At 46.1% G+C, this 15,805-nt stretch overlaps 1 protein-coding gene across 2 annotated transcripts in view; it reads left to right on the forward strand.

Moving 5' to 3' along the window:
• Window positions 1-15,805, forward strand: part of Wwox (WW domain containing oxidoreductase) — an 898,633-nt gene that overhangs the window by 749,868 nt on the left and 132,960 nt on the right. The window lies entirely within an intron of this gene.

The following is a 15,805-nucleotide window of genomic DNA, read 5'->3' on the forward strand; positions in this document are numbered from 1 at the left end:
GTATGAGATGATGATTCAAATTTATCTCTTTACAGTCAAGGATGAAGTTTTGCTGTGTCCCTCTATGTCTCTTATTTTTTTTCCATTAGTACCTTGTTTTATTTTGTTGAGGCAGGATCTCATTCTGTAGCCTACACTGACTTCAAACTTTCAATCCTCCTGCCTCCCTCTCCTAAATTCTGGGATCGTAGGTGTATTGTATCACCCCTGGTATTAAAAGTCCTAAAATCAAGGAGTCATCCAGGCTTAACATTTATGGCAAAATCCATTTCGTATCTTTTCCTTATTCTATAGGGCCCTGACATTCCTTGGCTTATGGTCCCTTCCTATAGCATCAAAGCATACCATTCCAGCTTCTTTCTAGTTTCTTATTTCCCCTTTTTCCTCTTTGCTCTGTTATCGCACAGGCTCTAAGGCTGACCTGTCTCCTGTCCTTCTGTCATTGGTGATGTGTGTATGTGCACTCACGCACATGCACACACCCAGGTACACAGTACGTGTGCAAATATATGCATGTGTTTGAGGAAGCCAGAGAACAGTGTTGGCTATCTTTCCTTGAGCACCATTTATGAGGGTTTGTTTGTTTGTTTGTTTTTAAGACCGTGTCTATTACCAGCCTGAAACTCACCGAATAGGTTAGGCTAGCTCTCTAGCATGCCCCAGTGATTTGCCTGCCTCTGTCTTCCCAGGGCAGACATTACAAACAAACTCCTCCCCACCCAGTTTTGTTTGCTTGGCTTTGTTCTGGGGATTAGACCTAGGCACTCAGTGCTCGCAAAGCAAGCACTTGACCAAGTAAGAAGTCTTCCCAACCCTCTTCTGCCCTTTTGAAAGGACCCGGTGTTCAGTCCACTCAGATAACTCAGCCAGTCCCTCTTTTAGAAGACCCTTCGCCTGAGCTTTAGTGTCAAGTAATGTCATCCTTTCTAGTTCTCAAGACAAAGATGTGCTATCCCAGAGAAGAGGACATGATTCAACTATGTCATCCTTCTATGTGTAATACTGACATACCCCACAAGTGTGAGTTTTCTCCTCCAAAAGGCCATTGATGATGTTGAAGATGTCCACCAATGGAGACCCGGCGATATGAGATGTGTCTCAGTCCTCAGATCTGACTTTATCTCCTGACAGAATCCAACCTCCTTGTGCATCTCAGCATCTGCAACCAGCAAATCAAGGTGTAGATGAAGTGCAAGATGCCATCTCAGCTTCTGAATGGTCTTAGATGGCCCCCGATGACTCATTTATCCGACTTTCACAAAGTAGATGTCCCGACAGGAAGTTCTCCCCTCAGACATCAAGGCCAGATATCCAAAGTTAAGATGGAGGCCTAGCCATTAGACATTCAGGTAGCTTTCCCTTGCCACTTCCTAGGTTCCGGTAGTAGCTGACAGTCCTGGGCATTCCGTGGCTTGTAGATTCATCATTTGAAGATCTGCCTCTTTTGTCATGTGGCCCGATTTCCCAGTGTATCACTGTCTCTGTTGTTTGTTTTTGTTTGTTTCTTGTTACTGTTGGTATTTCATTTTGTTCTGCGTTAAGGTTTCACTCGGTTAGCCCAGGCTATCCTTAAGCTTTCAATTCTTCTGCCTCAGCTTCCAAAGTGCTGGGATTATTGGTGTGCACTGCTACTTCTGGCTCTCACGAGGCCAGTAGTCCTGTTGAATTCTGGGTCTGTCCTACTCCAGTGTAACTATAACTTAACTACACATCTCTGGAGACCCTGTCTCCAAACTAGGCCCTCTTCTGAGATTCTGAGATGGACATAAATCTTGAGACTCCCATGGTCATCCCCGTGCATGATGTTGAGAATGAGGTGGGTCTTGGTGACTTTCTCTCAGGCCTGTCCCCTTGTCACAGCCCAGAGCTGCTACCCCTAGATGGTCAATGACGTTCATTTATACTCTGAGGACTGCTTCACAGTGTGACAGTGATGTCACTTGGTTTGCAGTCTTGCCTACCAGGGCGAAAACACAACCCTGGTAACTTACTGATTCTGATTCACAGACTGTCCTGTGACTGGAATAACCTCAGTCACCCAACTCAATGTCGCCTCACTACCGAGGACTCACAGATAAGACAGCTTGCTACACTTCATATTGCATAAGATCTGAATTCCAAAGTCTCCTATAAGGATGGATCCTGTGACCTGGGTACCTATAGACCCGCCTCCCTCCACTCTCTAAAATGATACAACTCTTCAGGGTACCTGGCAAAAATGCTAAGTGCTGAGTTTCAGAACCCAGACATGGACGTCCGTATTTTATTCCACAGGGCATGGAGAAACCTCCTCGACAAATGCTTGTCTTCGACTTTCTATTTTTGAGCTGGAGGCCAGGCCAGGCAGGAACTGGCTCGTGGAGAGCTTGGGGGCTACGTTTTCAGCTGGGGAAAGTGGTCATGAACCTTGCCACCCCTGAAAAACCCAGATGGAAGCCTGAGCCTCCTGGCCCCGCTGCCCCGCACACATGCCGCGCACCTGGACACCGCTCTACCTGTTTACAAATTACCCTTGTTTTCTGCTTGGTTCAGCAGCAACTGTTTACCCTCCCCCGTGATGTAATTAGGGCTTCAGAGTTCACGGGTGCCTATTATGAGCTCTCCTGTGTTTTGTCTTGGCGCTTCGTTTCTGTAACAGTAATCATATATATATATTAAAATTTGGTATCAATTGTTTGGCTAAATTATGCACAGTGGGCCATCCTAACCTGCCATTAACATAACATATGCTAAACAATGTGTTGCTCCCCCCCCCTTTCTTTTTTTTCCCTTCTCCCTGATAATTATACTCCAAAGCATCAATTGCTTATTCGGGCAAATTAAACTTGGAGTTTTCCTCATTTCTTCAAACTTTGAAATTGTCTCACTGGAAGCAGATGCCGACCAAGCACTCCTTCGGCTGCCTTCTGAGGTGGTGGGGCTGTTTTCTTGCTGAGAAAGGCAAGTGCCACGCAGTAGTCACCAGCGTCAGGGCTGCCCTGATGCTCCAAGTTGAGCCCCTTTGGGGGCGTTGCCATGGCTATCCCAAGTCAGTGAACGCCCAGGCTTTGGTGTGGTGGGCAAAGCTCACCACAGATGGTGCTGTGCTCACCGTTCCCCCACTGGACAAAGGTGCAGTCAATCTCTTTTAGGTGACAGGCATTGCAGTAGACGCAGTTGGACAGAAAGACTGAGTGACAAGGTTTTTGTCCTCTGATGAGTTATAATCTCGTATGGGGTATTTATGGTTTTTCAAAAGGGTTATTGAATGAATGTGTTAAGCTCTGTGGACCCTACAGTCCATCCTACCCTTCAGTTCAGAAGCAGCATGCCTGTGTGCCAGTAAAATTCATCTACAGCAAGAATCAGACTACATTTGCCAATGTTCACTCCAGCGTCCAGGCAGAGACTGCATCCAAGTAACTGTGTTTTATTTTTTAATAAATTACTTTTATTTGATGTGCATGAGTGTTTTGCCTGCGTGTATGTGCACGTACCATATGCATGCAGTGCCCACAGAGACCAGAGGAGGGTGTTAGGTCACCTGAAACTAGAATTCTACACAGTTGTGAGCTGCCCTGTGAGGCCTGGAAACCAAACCCAGGTCTTCTTTGAGAACAGTAAGGGCTCTTAACCTCTGACCCATCTCTCCAGCCTTATGGTTTAGTTTTGTTGTTGTTTCTAAAGTAAAATGATAATGTTTAGCCTCTCCTATGTAGCTTTTCCAAGGGAGATATGCGCAAACGGCTATTTGCCCCAGAAAAGGGTACCAACGATTGATCAAGGAAATGCTTTAACTCAGGTTCCATTGGTGAATCACCGAGTTTATGGGCTACTTACAATAGCATGGGTAGCTTTAAAAAAGCATCACTAAAAATCCCACCCCAGCATGGATGTGGATTCATAAAATCTGTATCTGAAGCCCCTGCTCTACCTGTAGGCAGATCCACTTAACAGTCTCCCCTCCCCAGCAACTGTCACTGCTTTTGTAACTTAGGGAGGGGCCGATGAGTCTTGTGGCTTTCTAAACTTCCTGAGCCTTGTGTGTTTCCTTAGCTCTTTGAGTCTGGCGAGCCCCTCTCCTCTCCAGGCAGGAGGGAAGGTGTCACTTCTGGGGTTGCAGACACACAACACTGTGGTTGGTGAGATGAAGGTGTGACCCGACGTAGACAGCACTTTCCCAATGCATCACATCAGGGCGCGTGCGCAATATGAGTTCAGACTGCTTTCATGGATGAGCCTGCACAGGGATGGAGCATAGAGGATCAAAAGCAGAGGGCACTGACTATCGCAGACACGTATAACTGTGTATAGCATACCTGGGGGAGAGTCCATAGAGTGTGAGAGGTAAGGGCCAGGTTCGGTGGCTAGTTATACAGTGTCTCTTGGTTTACAGTGGAATTGATACTTGAATGGTAAGCAGTGGGAAATCATGGCATAGATTAGAGGGTGGGGAAAGTGTGTGGTTACAGGGAAAATACACATGCAAATACCTCAGGACATGTATGACTACCTGGAACAAGGACAGTGTAACTAACTATAAGAGGAGAGACTGAATTTGGGAGGGGGTTAGTTAGGTCAATAGAGCTTGAAAGGCTGCAGCCTAGGTGATTCTGCCGCGTTGTAGCAAGTCGATAGCCAGAACTAATTTCTCACTTCCTTGGGGACCTCTGGAGAGGTAGGCTGGGCTGCGTTGGTCTTAGCAGGGCTCTGAAATGCACCTAGATCATTTGGATTGCTCATCTATGTTTGCATCACTTAGGGATTCTGCTGTAGGCGCGATGTGGATGGGACACTTTACCTGGAGTGCTTCTTCACACATCGCTCATCCTCCTGAGATCAGCAAGGCTCAGCCACTTCTTATGGCGTCAGCAGAAGCTGAAGACAGCAAGTCAACACACATGAGCCTTCTTGGGCTCTAGTCTCAGAACTGACAGGTCCTGGTAGGAGTTCCCGTTAGAAAATAACTAAGCCTGATCCGACCCCATTCAGAAAACTACATTTCCCAGCATTCCTTGTGGTAAGGACAGGTCATGTGACCGAGCCATAACAACCCCCCCCCCCCCCCCCCCCCCCCCCCGCCAGTTTAGCTCTGTTAAGACTGTGGCAACCTTGAGAAGCTTCTTGGATCACTGCAAGGCCACACTGAATTGGGGAAACCTGTGCCCCTCGGTCAGGACTTGGAAGTGAGTGAGTGTGTTTGCTCACTGGAGTATCACCTCTTTTGGATTATATGTCAGTGAAACACAAAGTATCATTTTTATTTAAGACATTATGCAATTGGATTTCCCCTACGTAATATAAAAATTGTCGGTGAATCTTTTTTCCAAGAAAACTCTTTTCTCACGACTCACCAGTACTTCCTCTACTGATTTTTCTTCCCAGTGGGATCACATTTCAAACCGCGCATGCATTAACTAATTTTAGGAAGCACCCAATGGACAGGGGTGGAATTCACACCTCTTTATTTCATTGAGATGATAGCAAATATAATGGCCAGGGCTTCCTTGGTAATAGCCCTGTGGTTAGGGCTAAGTGGATGGAGGGCTGTGGTGTGTGATTTGAGTGAAGGCTCTCTGACAGCGAGGAACACTCAGGGCTGCTAATCTCGGCTGTAGTTTCTCATTTTTCCTCAACTGCTTTGCCTTTTATGGGGGTTATATTGATGAACGCAGATGACAGCTGTCAGCTCCGCTGGGAAAGCCTGGCATGGGAATTTTAACAAGCCACCTGTGTTTCCTAAAGGCAGAGAACAAGGCCCTGGACCTTGACAGGTTCAGCTTACCCTGTTCTCTCCACTTCTTCTCTCCCCTCTCCTCCAAACCTTTGATGGCCCACAGATTCTGTCCGTTAGTATTTCTACAGTCGTGACAACACACGCCTGTGATTCCTGCTCTAAAGATGGCCCCACTACTTAGTATCCAATACCAGTGTGAACCAGAAGGCCGGTGAGGGCCTCTATCCCTCTTTAATGCCGACTCGTGCATTGTCCTCCCCCTCTACTGCTGAACTCAGGCATGTGACTTATTTTGGACAACAGTTTGTGTCTTTTCTGTGACTTTGCCATGATCATCCAGACTGTCGAATTTGCCATAGTCTTCCAGACCAAGCCTACACGTGGATCCAAGTAATTCAAGGAGACCCCCAAAATATGTCTGTGTACTCAGGGGATAGGTAAAACGCAGGAGTAGGAGGGGACACAGTGGCAGAATGAAGCAACTGGCTGTAGAAAAGAAGGAAAAGAAACCTTTCCATCCTTTGTCTTTCAGTTAAGGGTGTGTCTGAGCCTGATTTCCATTGCCATGGTGACCACCGTGACAAAAAGTAGCTTGGGGAGCAAAGGGTGTATTTGGCTTACAGTTCAGTGCTAACAGTCTGTGATGTGAGAGTTACCACAGGAACTGGAAACAGCTAGTCACACCACGTGAGCCCACAGTCAAGAGCAAAGAGGATGCTGTAGTATCTGCTCACCACTTGCTTGTGCTTAAGGGTTTTCTTCACTCTTCCACAGCTCAGGGTCCAGTTTATGAAGTGGTCCCTCCCACGTTGAGGCTACATCTTCCCCCTCCTGTTGACAGTCAAGCCAATCTCCCGTAGACATGTCTACAGACCATTCCTCAGGTCGCACCGTCTTCGCAGGTGATTCTGTCTCGTGTCAAGTTGACAGCTGAAGCTAGTCAACACGAGGAACCACTCGGTAGTTAAGCTTTAGGAAAACTTACCTGCATCGCTTCTTCTGTCTGTCTGGATCAGCTAAATGGGGAGCCCATGTGTTTCTGTTTCTCTGTAACAGCTAGCCTGGGAGGCCAGGGTGTGTTTCCTTATTGAGTGCATACATTATTATTATGCTCTTTATTCCCCCCACATAGATTTATGTTGAGATTTAATTTCCACCAATTAGAAGTCAAATGAAACCATTGTAATGTGTTCCTCCATCATGGCAGCCCCTCCACATACACAGGAGGGAATAATAGCAGAGTGAATTCTAAGTAGCTAAAGTTGTTCTAGAATGTGAATACACATCCAATTCAATTTGTAGAAAACTTTAGATTAATTAGGTTTATAATTTGCACAGTAAGGCAATGTAAATGTGTTGCTAGCCCTTGAGTTTTTGCTTAATCCTCTGAGTGGATGTTTAATCTTTTTAATATTAGAATTAAAGCAACTTGGAAGATATGACTGTTAATCTAATTATATTCCGATCACTTTAATTTCTTTAATGTTTTAAACAACAAAACAACTTTACAAATTGGTTTAGGTTGGAGAACCCTTTTAGAGGGTCCTGAATCTCATCAGTAAGTGCAGACCAGAGGAGTTGTGCTTGGGAAGAAGTTTATAGTTACACAAATGTGAACCATTAATCCTGGAGCCTCCGAGCTTACATGGTGTGCTGAAGAAATTCCATAGCAGCTTCGCTGGAGTCAGAATCCGCCAACAGGAACATCCACGGAAGTAAACAGCTTTATGGCACCCTAGTCATACAAAGCCGGAGATTTCAGAGACTCGATGATGAGTTAGGGCTTGGAAGAGTTTTCTCCTTTTGCTGCTGTTATTATTTCAAAGAGAATGAGTGGGGGAAAAAAATCAGAGCAGGACACGAACAGTGCTTGCAGATTTTATTACCTCGTTATAAATGATATCTGCTCTCCGAGCCAATAAAAGAAGTCGTATTCGGCACTAGTGGTATAAAATCTTTAATGTTTTAGGCTGTCAAGAGTTGACTGTGGTTGAGTTTGACATAATTATCAGTTGCGTGTAAAGTCTTTACCCCCCAAAGCATCCCACAACGGGGAATCCTTCAGAGTTGGTATAAGGATTCACCAAGTGTTTGGAGGATAGCTTTGTAGTTGCTGTCGTCTGAGTTTAGCCTGCAAGCATACTTCTGGACTTTCCAGTGTGTTGGCTCTCATTCTTGGCATTCAGGAACCCAAGGCTTCTGGACAGGCTGTTCCCTTGCTTCCTGAAGAAGGGGTGAATCTTTGCGGGTTGATTTCAGTTTGGGATGACAATGTGAAAAAACCCTTCCAAATGGTGCTCAGTACACTCTCACATTTGATAAACAGAATTCAACATCCCTGTCTGGAACTAGTTATATATTTTCATTAAAAGGTTGTAGAAATGAAACCAAGATGGTGTTATAAAATGAAATATAAGTTTGAAAACGACAATTTCAGTGCATATCAGGAGAGATGTCCTCCATATTCTGAGTGCATACTACCTGTCCATTATGCGAACAGTAGTTCAACTGCCCTGTAGACTGTAGAGTCACTTGGATGGACCCCCCCAACCCCTGGGGTTTATATAAGCTCAGACCTAAAATGACATCCAATACCAGTGACTCTGAATCTGAGGAATCATTTTGGGGACAAAACAGAAGGCACACAAAAACTCCAAACAGTATACACTGTTTAATGGAACAGAGCAACTCGTAAGAAAGATTACCAGACCACTGGCTGCTTTGTGTTACACATTGGCTTCTGCTGAACTTTTGGTTAACATTTGTTTAACATTTGCTAACACAGTAAATACAGAAAATGAATGCAAGTGTGTTGCTGTCTATTGAGTGCAGAAGGCCCTGCCTCAGTTTCCAGGTTCTTATGTCTTGAAGAAGTGATTTGGCCCAGGAACACATGAGTAGAGACACTTTATCAAGAAAGAAAAAGGAACTACAGGGGCTAGTGAGCTGAGAGGGTAAAAGCAAAACAAAAGAGGCTCAGAACCATGTGTGCGACAGGCGAGTTCTGATTCTTTGTAGGTCATCGGCACAGCCTCTGCCTCTTCCTAGGTGTATGCAACAGACATTTTCTATATGGGACTTGTGGTACAGGCAGGGAGTGGTTTCCACTCCTTCTCTGACAACTGACTTCTCTCACATCTTAATCTTTTAAACATTGCATTCAATAATTGAGGCTGGAGAGAGGGCTCAGCAGTCCATATTAGGTTCCCAGCACCCATGTAATCGCTCCCAATTATAAGTAATTCTAGCTCCAGGGGATCCAGTACCTTCTCTGACCATCTTGAGCATGTGGCACACATGGGTACATGCAAGAAAAACATGCATACACATAAAAATAAATAAACCTTTGGAATTCCAGTGTGTGTGTGTGTGTGTGTGTGTGTGTGTGTGTGTGTGTGTGTGTGTGTGCATGTGACCCTTTAATTGTCCTGCACCCCAGCTCATGGACTTAAGCTCACCAATAACTGATAAAGGCTCCTCCACTCCCTGGAAGCCCTCATTGTTATGTTCTCTTGGTTCTTAAGGAAGTAAAAACAACCAGAGCAAACACACCCCAGTGCAAGCTATCCTGGCTAGCAAGCATAATTTTCCTATGTGCCCTATGGAAGTAGCCACCAAAGAGTTTCTCTTCCTGAAAGTCAGGCTGAGTTGACCTCTTGCTTGAGGACACTGAGAGCTGAACAGCTCTGAGCTTCTCTTTATTGGTTTCTGGTGGGGTCAGAAAAATGAGCCCCTCGGACATGTGCTTCTCCGAAGCATTGGAGCTCCCTTTCAGCATCTTCCACTCTCTGCTCTCATGACTCATCTGTTTAGCAAGTGTTTTCCATGGGGTGGAAGGCTTTATTGGCAATTCTACTAACTTTAATAGCAAAGCTTAGCACAACTCAGCTTGTAAAAAACTCACTACCCCTATTAAACCTCCACTTGTAAAGCCGTCCGTCAGCACTCCCCAACCTTTTTACCCAACTTTTTCCTTTATTTTTCTGTTTGCATTTTGTTGTTTGTTTTCGCTTAGTGAAACAGGGTCTCTCTGTATCTCAGGCCTAGGGTGGTCTCAGACTCACGATCTTCCTACCTCTGGCTCCGGAACGCTAGGATGACTGGCCTGCGCCACCAAGCCCGGCTTCCCTTCTTCAGTTTTTCGCTTGTTTATTTTCATTTTGTGAGGCAAAGTCTGGTGTAGCCCAGGGTGGCCTTGAACTCTCTGTATAGCGGAAGGTAGCCTTGAGTTTCTGGCCCTCCCTCCTCCACCGCCTAAGTTGCCCTGAGTGCTCTGACACATCTTGTTTAATTTGGCACTGGGGTCAGATCCATGGCATCGCGCAAGTTGGGCAAGCACTCTTCATGCTGAGCTGCAGCCCCAAGCCCCTTCTCTGTTCTTACTGAGTTGAATAATGATGCATTAGATCCCAAGAGTCAGCACTTTTTTCCCACTTAGGTTACCCAAGATCTCTTAAACTTGGGAGTGGCACCAACGAAATCCTAAAGAATGGGGGAATTCTCTGGAGCCTCAGAATGTTTAGTGTGTTCATAGGAGCACATATGTGTATGGCAGGACAGAGCTGTAATGTGACGGCATAAATGATGCCCTGTAGTTTCAGTGTAGGAAAGCTTCATTTGTGGCAGAAAATGACGTGAGACAAATGCATTATTTACTCCCTCGTCTCCCTTGAGTCCATACTCTCAACCTCGGCATGTCTACAATATGAGATTGGATGCATCTTTGCCATCAGGATTGGTCTGTATGTCATTTGGGGTCTGGCAGCACCTCTGGCCTGTGCTCTGTAGTTGCCAGTAGCACCCCTTTCCCAAGACCAGATGATAAAATACATCTCTAAACATGGCAAGGTGCCCTCCCTTGAGAAGGTTCTCCTTACCCCTCTGACACATCATGTCTTTCTTTCTAAGTTTATTTTACCTTTAAAACATGTGGAAATTTGAACTTGAGTCTAGTTAATTGAAAACAATCTGCTTTGCCCAAATTGTTATAGCCCCCCCCCCAAATTCAAAGCTGAAACAGTTTTCACATAGGCCAGGACTTAATCCATAGAATACAGCAATAAGACTAAGAATCCACACGTGCGCCTCTAGTTGCCAGCCATTGATTGATTATCTATTACTTTCTGGAATGTCATTGTCAATATTGTTCCCCATTATAAGTATGAAGGGGGGATATGAAGGAGTTCTAGAAAGCGCCAGAAGTGATTTTGCAGCCTTGGGGCAGAATGGAAGCACTTAGCCCACTAATCCTCATGACTGCTTGGGGAGCGCTGAGCTGTTTCTCAGCGGCATGGAGAGCTGGGAGCGGAAGTTGTAACTCTGCTGCAAATGGTGGAGGCAAGAATTGCCTGCACCTCCTTCAGATACGACGCCAGGTCTTCCAGCAGCAAACGTGGATACACCAGCTGCCTTGCCCCAGCATGGGGGCATGAATTGGAGTGGAAATCAATGGACTAGCATTCTGATGCAATTGCCCCAAATTATCGAAGAGAAGAAGACCACTGTAATTCACCAGCCAACAGCGTTTCCACCGACTGTTTTTGCTAAGCATCAGTTTGGCGTGATCAGTTCAGTTCGCGGGCCCTGTCTCATCAGAGCTCTTCCACAAATACCATTATTATTGCGGCCATGTTTCCCCGTGGCTGAACAGCACCGGATCCGGAGGTCTGATCCACCTTAACTCCTGCATTGCCACAGTGTACTTGGTGACTCCCCTGGGACACTACAGACAAACCTGTGATTCTTGAAAGACATCTGAATTGACCCTTATCTCCCACCAAGATCCCGCTAAGCAGAAAGCAAAGGTGCCAGCCTATGGTAGAGGCAAGTGTGTGGTTTGCTTTTCGGGGGAGCGCAGAGTCTAGTAGGAGATCTCAGACGTCAAGAAGGTGAGTTGGTTTGGAAAGATGGGTCAGGAGCTAATAGCGGTCTGTTACTGTTGCAGAGGACTACTGTTTGGATTTCAGTACCCATGTGCTGGAGTTCACCTTTAACTCCAGCCCAAGAGGATTTTCACCCTCTTCTGACATTCCTATGCACAAACACGCACACAGATGCATACATATGCACATAATAAAAAAAGAAACTTTAAGAAAAGTCAGCAAGGGCTGAGGATGAACGGCGGCTCTGCCATCTTGCTGGCTCACATGGCTCCTCCCCCATTGTCTTACCTCTGTGTCATCTGAGTTCTCTCTGTGACTGTAGCATGGCACGGGCACTTTTCTGTGTTGAATTTGAAAATAACTTTACTGTCATAAAATCTGCCTGATGTCCAGAGGCGAAACCTAACGAATCACATGAATCTTACTTCAGTCGAGTTAAACTTCATCTCTGGGTTCGCTCACTAGGCTTTGCCTGTCCACGGGTGATGTGTGAGACACAGTTTCACTAAAGACGCCCACTTTTCTACAGATTGCATGTATGTCTGCTTCTATTGTTTCGTTTGGGGCTGTGCTGAGGTAGGACCCAGGGTGTCTGTCTGTCTGTCTGTCTGTCTCTCTCTCTCTCTCTCACACACACACACACACACACACACTTAGTTATCTTTTGATTTGCTAACTGACAATCGTGTTTGTGGAACAGCCAGAAAAAAGACCTCATCTCTTACACACACACACACACACACACACACACACACACACACACACACTTCACACCTAGGGGAACCTGGAAACACTGAGCTGCAAAGGGGGTGCTGAGCACCTCAGAGCTGATTGCAAAGTTAAAAACTGACTGGGGAACTGACTCCAGTCGCTTGTCAATGACACCCGTGTCGATGACACCCATTTCCAGAGATGATTATCCACGCCAAGCTTCACAGGAAACTCCTCCTTCGGAAAAATGACACCTAAAATTAATGTGAACTTGTGTTTTGATTTAATTTACAAGGAGTCACAAACAGGTGGGAGAATTATGCAACAATCATTGTGTTTGCAAGAAATTGATTTCATGCTAAAATTATACGAATATGCCGCTACAGTTTGTTGTCATTTTGAAACGCGCTGTTTTGCCTTAAAAGAGCGTAAAAGACACTCTCGTGTTGAAGCCCTTAATCTAGTGTGTAATTGCTTAAGTGAGTACATTAACTATATTGTCAACTACCTGCTCTCGAACACAGGAACCACCAGCAAAGGTTGACTTCTGTAGGGTGCAAAGCAGACACTCAGCCTGGCTTGCGGATTTGCTGGCGGGGTCAGTCTTTGCATCGAGAGGAGATGGGGAAGACAGAGACCTTGAGGACCCAGTCAGCCTGTGAGGTCCTAGCCTGCTCTTTTCTTATACCCCGTCACATTTATGAAAGATACTATTATCTTTGTGCGACTTTGACTACTTGGGACTGGTCTCCATACCCTCCCTTCCTACTTCCCTCCCTTCCTTTTTCCCCCCTCTTCCTTAAAGTGTTACTTTTGGTCCACTAAATTCATTAAAAAATTCATTAGCGTTTGTCCTTGGCAGTTCTCCATCAGACATATTCTTTTTTTTAAAAAAAAATACAAAGCTGATAAATCACAGACCAAATTAGGTGGTAGCCGATTATATTTCTGGCTGTGAACGGGATGTGTAGTTAATCCATCACTATTCCTGGTCCTCACCTGCACTTGGACCCTTGGAGAAAAGTTCATGGAGCCAACTCTTCCTGCTGGTTTTATTTCCTTGAACTTGGTGAGGCTTGATCTGCAATCACCCCCCCCCCCCCAAAAAAAAACCACTTTGGAAAACTGCAGATTCGGCAGCACTGATTCTGCCAGCCACCTTATGAGGACAGACTGGCTGGAGTTTTCTAGCACATTCCTCTCTCTGATGAGACGTTGGCCACAGCCTGTGAACTTGGTGAGGTGAAGTCAGGAATGTGGGTGCCCAAGCTTTCTGATGCCCTGCCAGTGGAGAGGAGACTTAGGCTGTGATCTGTGCCCTGGAACTTTTTCAGGGTGTGCTGAGCACTCTCATTACGCCTGAGCAGCACTTGCCAGGAATAACTAGCGAGCTCACACCCTTGGATGGCAGGGCCTGGCACACCAGGAAGAAAGCTGAGAAATGTATTTCACCTCCTCGGGAGTTACCGAGCACTCGCGGAGCACTTCCTAGTCCAGTTTTACGAAGTCAATTTCCTTCTGTTCTTTCAGATTCCCAGTGTCCTGGTATCTTCAGACAGCTAAATGTGCGCAGTGACTTGAGTGGACAGTGGCCCGAGACTCACAACTAACAGTGTTTGATCAATGCTTATTGTGTGCCAAAGACTCTCCTAAGGACTCCCCTCCACCCCAAACACCATGGAATAGATATTGTAATTATTGCAACAGTGAGAAAACACACAGAGAGCGTAAGGGACGTGCTGACAGCCACACAGGTGATGAATGGCAGACCCTTCTGAGCGACATTCAGGCTTGCAAACTCATAGTACATCTAAGGCCATCTTAGGGGCACGTCCCTTGGATACTAAAGAAATCCACTGAGTCACCTGCCTTGGGACTAACGACCTCTCACTGCTTGAGGTTAAGGTAGAAATGATAACTGCTTTTCCATTTGGGTGCTATACCCAAACCTGCCTTTCTTACCTAAAATGTTAAGAGGGGCCATATAATGCCCCTTATAGCCCAAAAGACTTGGGCTGTGGTCAATTTGGAATGCCACTGGAGAGCGTGGAAATGCACTGATATTTGTACCAGGCCTTAGCAAGCCTCTCTTTCGTTTTGAGAAGGTTCTCACATAGGCCAGAATAACTTGGAACTCGTGATGTAGCTGAGGATGACCTTGAATTTCTGATCCTCAGTTTTCAAGTTCCCTAGTGTTAGGGTTATAGACGTACACCAGGATGCTCTGTTTCAAAGGGGTGCTGGGGACAGAACCCAGGTTTCCACACAGGCTAAGCAGGCACTCTACCAACTGAGCCTCATCCCAAACTCTATCTTCTCTACTTGAGAACATTCAGGTCTCTGACAGAATGCCAATTGTCCTGGGAGTGAAGGGACGGGGGCCCGATACACTGCAGCTCTTGATCCTAACACCAGAGTGGGTCCATCGACAAAGACTCAGGGCTTGGTCAGTGGGCAGATAAGGTCAGAGGCTGTACAGAGGTTGATTAACAAGGACACTGGGCTCCCGGGAGCCAGGCACATGAAACAGGGAGAGACAGTGAAGGTCAGAGTTGCATGGAAACCAACTGCCCTGCTACTACTTTTGCTTAGAGCTGCTGGCCTTTCGATGGTGTGGAACATCAACAGACACAGCAAGATCAAGCTGAGCTAATGTGTGTCTTTGGCTGATACTTTTCTGGGATCTTTGCGTGTATTTCCTCCTCCTCTCCTGTGAAGATCAGAGCAGACTTACATGGTGAACACTGATGTTCCCTTCATTGTAATGGGATGCACAGTAACTGGGGGCCACTGCCCTATTGGCAGAGCTCTCAGTGACTGCATCCTATTCCCAGCACCTCTGGGCCTGGGAATCATTTTTCTCTAAGGGAAGAATGCCCCAGGAGGCCCGTGTGTATAGCTGGGGCTTGGGTTTGAAGGTGTGAAGGTGGACTATCTAGTCCTCGGCCCGATCAGTTTCAGAGGCTGAAATGGCTGGCTGCCCCTAACTCAGGAAGGGGAAGGGTGGGGAGGAAGAACTCGAGCAAGGAGCATCACTGCATCCCACGGTATGAAACCGTAATGAAAGCCATCGTATCCTTGGGTCTCCATTTATTAATAAAATGCCCAGTACCTTCTGGCGTGTGCTTTGAACTGCTTTTAATTATCTCCAGTTGGATGGAGAAAAGGTAATGGGGACCTCATAATCGCTGTGGAGGGAACGATTGGAATTTTATTTCCACGGGGAAGGCAGACATTGTTTGCCAGGGGAGCCGAGAGGCCTCTTTCAAAGTTGAGGACACTTTCCGGTGCCACGCAGCGTAAATCACTGTGCAAACCACGCGATTATCCCCTGCAGAGGAATCAAGTGTGTCTTTATGGGATTCTTCACCAAGCACTTAGGAATAATCTGATATAAAACAGCAGGGGTGGAGAGTAATGACAACTTCAAATTAGTTTAATGAATGTTTACATTTAAAGGGGGGGGAGGTGGCTTTTCTACAATCCCGAAAATACA

The sequence above is a fragment of the Myodes glareolus genome, chromosome 22 (assembly GCF_982192425.1).
Source record: "Myodes glareolus chromosome 22, mMyoGla1.1, whole genome shotgun sequence".
NCBI classification, from domain to species: domain Eukaryota; kingdom Metazoa; phylum Chordata; class Mammalia; order Rodentia; family Cricetidae; genus Myodes; species Myodes glareolus.